General features: G+C 44.1%; 1 long non-coding RNA gene across 1 annotated transcript; it reads right to left on the reverse strand.

Moving 5' to 3' along the window:
• Nucleotides 1–343: 343 nt before the first annotated feature.
• Nucleotides 344–1,981, reverse strand: LOC139028998 (uncharacterized). The gene is made up of 3 exons (XR_011481224.1): nt 924–1,981; nt 812–846; nt 344–718 (listed from the first exon to the last, which is right to left on the reverse strand). It is a non-coding gene; the product is annotated as an uncharacterized lncRNA (long non-coding RNA).
• Between the last annotated feature and the right edge of the window lie 2,433 nt (nt 1,982–4,414).

Raw genomic sequence — 4,414 nt, forward strand, 5'->3', positions numbered from 1 at the left:
TGGGGTAGGTGGGGGAGGTCTCGAAGGGCAACGTTAGTAGACACAAGAAACATCTCGTACACGCTAACGATACTTATAGAACAACACTCATCCTTTACTCCAAAGAAATAGCTACAGAAATAGTAATGTTCTCATGTTGGGTGAAAAACAGAAAGGAAAAACGTCTAGCACTGCTGCTCCTGCTCACACAGGTAATCTTTTTTTCTAACAACGTTTCCACCCTTAGGTCTTCATCAGGCTCCATATCCCAGGTGGAGTGGAAGGTCCTATATATAGGGACAGTACTCAAGTGACATCACTTCCTGAAACAGAGGTAAAAAAAAAAATGAACATAGTTTCACAATATTAACATTCAATGTATCAAAATATATGATCATACAACAGGGAATGTGATTAATAAGTACAGTAATATACATGCAATTAGGATTAAAAAAAACAATTTGGACATTTTGAAACTATACAAAACGGTTTCAAGTCAAACTCCTCGTTAAGGCCAAGAGGAGACAGTGTGTTGAGCCTGTGGATCCAGAAAGATTCCCTTTGAAGAAGTTTCCTCTCATTGTCCCCTCCCCTGTGTGATATCTTGACCATTTCTACTCCACTGTATCTCGAGTGAACTTAATAGGATGTCTTCTACTCTACTGTATCTCAGAGAACTAATAGGATGTCTTCTACTCCACTGTATCTCAGAGAACTAATAGGATGTCTTATTACTCCACTGTATTCTCAGAGAACTAATAGGATGTCTTACTGTACTCTGCACTGTATCTCAGCAGAACTAATAGGATGATCCTTGATAATTTCCTACCACTGTATCTCAGAGAACTAATAGGATGTCTTCTACCACTGTATCTCAGAGAACTATAGGATGTCTCTACTCCTACTGTATCTCAGAGAAACTAATAGGATGTCTTCTACTCCACTACTGTATCTCAGAGAACTAATAGGATGTCCAGCTTGTACAAAATGAGCAGCGACCTGATTTTTTGTCTCACCTGTCCGTATATTGCTGCGGTGTTCACTGATCCGTGTCTTAAGGCTTCTACAGGTTTAACCATTTCAACATGTACACAACCTTGGTGGACATGCAGGTAATCAGGCCTTTGATCTTAAATCCTGGGTGCGGGTGGGTATATGAGTTGATTTTGTACATGAAGCTGCAATGATGAGTGTTTTCCTTCCTGGTTTCCATGAGTTTGTTTACAACTCCAGCACCTGAGGAAAGAACCTGGATGTCTGTATGTTCTTCAGCTTTTGTGATGTTTGGTGAACACATGGTTGAAGATACAAATTAACTGAGGAGCATATGAAGAACGTGAAAGGATTCAATGAGTGATTTGGACAGTCACAGGCATATACACTGAATGAAGGATCTCTGAACAAAATGTGAGATTTTCTGAGAGACGTCAGGATATCATCCAGACAACACACAGTAGGATTTATACCTGTTCAAACAACTAACTCTAGGTGGCAGTATGCACCCTTTCAGTTTGTTTCCCCAACTCATAGAAATAGKAGAAGAAGAACACTGACCACTTCAAAAATGGAGATAGCCTCAATGGCGCTGCCCATGCTCTCACAGACACCATAATGGGACAGATATACAGAAGAGTCCTCTATCATTCTCTATGATTCAACTAAACATTACCAATGAACAATAGTCAACATTCACACAATCTAATGTTTCATCTATATAAACAAAATATGCTAAATATGCCATTTAGCAGACACTCTATCCAAAGTGACTTAGTCATACGTACACAACTGTTTTACGTATGGGTGGTCCCRGGAATCAAACCCACTATCCTGGCATTGCAAATGCAATGCTCTACCAACTGAGCTACAGAGGACCCCCCAAAAAAGAACAGTTTGTTTTTATGGTGAATGCCCAATTTCCCCATTTTACTATGGCTCTGATTAGAGCTGTGAAACACAGAAACAACCCCAGTATCAATTCCACCTGTTTTACTCATGTGTGTTTTGACTGTGTTAGTTCGTGTGTTTCCTGGAGTACCATTTTTGCCATGATGAAGGTTGATCTGTGGTCCCTGGGGAGTTCATTACAGAAAGAGATAGAGGGGGGGGGGGGGGGGGGGGAGTCGTGCCTCCCTGCTGCTGCTGTCTGGCCACAGGGAACATAGACACGAGGGGAAGACAGGGGACATGTGGGGGGAGAAGGACAGGGAGGAGGAGGACAGGGCAGGTGCGGAGGAGGACAGGGGAGGACTCAGTGGTAAGATGGGATTCTTGAGGGGGGTGGGAAGGACAGGGGAGGTGTGGGGAGGGAGGACAGGAGAGAGAACAGAAAAGGGCGACGACAGGGGAGGACTCAGTGGGAAAGATGGAGCTCTTGAGGGGGGTGTGGTGAAGGACAGGGAGGTGGGGGGAGGAGGAGGACAGGAGAGAGCACGGAGGATGACGACAGGGAGGACTCAGTGGGTAAAATGGAGCTCTTGAGGGGGGTGGGGAGGACAGGGACGGATGCAGGAGAGTGAGTGGAGATCTCGATAGCAGAGGCTGGGAGAAACTTTTAGAGGGAGAGTGGGAGGTGGGGAAAGGTCGCGAAGGGCAACGGTAGTAGACACAGAAACATCTCGTTAATAGCGTCATATATATATAAATAAATAAATGGTATGTGGACACCCCTTCAAATTAGCGGATTCGGCTATTTCAGCCACACCCGTTGCTGACAGGTATATAAAATCAAGCACACCGCCATGCAATCTCCATAGACAAACACTGGTAGTAGAATGGCCTTACTGAAGAGCTGAGGGACTCTCAACGTGGCCCTGTCATAGGATGCCACCTTTCCAACATGTCAGTTTGTCACATTTCTTCTCTGTTTGAGCTGCCCTGGTTAACTGTAAGTGCTGTTATTGTGAAGTGGAAACGTCTAGAAGCAACAACGGCGTGAAGTGGTAGACCACACAATCTCACAGAACGCGACCACCGAGTGCTGAAGCGCGTAAAAATCGTCTGTCCTCGGTTGCAACACTCACTCACAATCTCACTACCTCTGGAAGCAACGTCAGCAGAATAACTGTTCGTTGGGAGCTTCATGTAATGGGTTTCAATGTCCAAGCATCTGCACACAAGCCTAAGATCAACATGCGCAATGCCAAGTGTCGGCTGGAGTGGTGTAAAGCTTGCCGCCATTGGACTCTGAAGCAGTGGAAATGCGATCTCTGGCGCGATGAATCACGCTTCACAATCTGGCAGACTGACGGCGAAGAATCTGGGTTTGGCGGATGCCAGGAGAACGCTACCTGCCCCAATGCATAGTGCCAACTGTAAAGTTTGGTGGAGGAGGAATAATGGTCTGGGGCTTTTCATGGTTCAGGCCCCTTAGTTCCAGTAAAGGGAAATCTTAATGCTACAGCATAAAATTACATTCTAGACGATTCTGTCCTTCCAACATTGTTGCAACAGTTTGGGGAAGGTCCTTTCCTGTTTCAGCATGATATTGCCCCTGTGCACAAAGCGAGGTCCATACAGAAATGGTTTGTCGAGATCGGTGTGGAAGAACTTGACTGGCCTGCGCTGAGCCCTGACCTCAACCCCATCGAACACCTTCATGATGAATTCGAACGCCGACTGCGAGCCAGGCCTCATCGCCAAATATCAGTGCCCAACCTCACTAATGCTCTTGTGGCTGAATGGAAGCAAGTCCCCGCATCAATTTTCCAACATCTAGTGGAAAGCCTTCCCAGAAGAGTGGAGGCTGTTATAGAAGCAAAGGGGGGACCAACTCCATATTAATGCCCATGATTTTGGAATGAGATGTTCGACGAGCGGGTGTCCACATATTTTTGGTTATGTAGTGTACATGCTAATGATGCTTACAGACAACACTCATCATTTACTCAAATAATTCAGACTAGCTAGCTGCCTTGTACAGAAATAGATCTGTCTAATGTAAGGTGAACACATGGTTGAAGTGACTGACGAGCATATAAAGAATGTGACAGGATTTGATGAGTGATATGTACATTCACAGGCATACACTGAATGAATGATGTCTGAACAAGGTGTGAGATTCTCTGATATATCCTATTTCTGAAGGAAGTGTGGAGGAACGTCAGGTTATCATCCAGACAATGTTCCCGAAAGGAAAAACAAAAACTTTATTGCATTCAGTTAGCACACAAAGCACTGACGATGCGCATCTTGAAAGTCAGCCATGAAATGTTCAAACTCAAAACATAATACACTGCTCAAAAAAATAAAGGGAACACTAAAATAACACATCCTAGATCTGAATGAATGAAATATTCTTATTAAATACTTTTTTCTTTACATAGTTGAATGTGCCGACAACAAAATCACACAAAAATTATCAATGGAAATCAAATTTATCAACCCATGGAGGTCTGGATTTGGAGTCACACTCAAAATTAAAGTGGAAAACCACACT

Source organism: Salvelinus sp. IW2-2015, linkage group LG16 (assembly GCF_002910315.2).
Source record: "Salvelinus sp. IW2-2015 linkage group LG16, ASM291031v2, whole genome shotgun sequence".
Lineage (NCBI taxonomy): Eukaryota > Metazoa > Chordata > Actinopteri > Salmoniformes > Salmonidae > Salvelinus > Salvelinus sp. IW2-2015.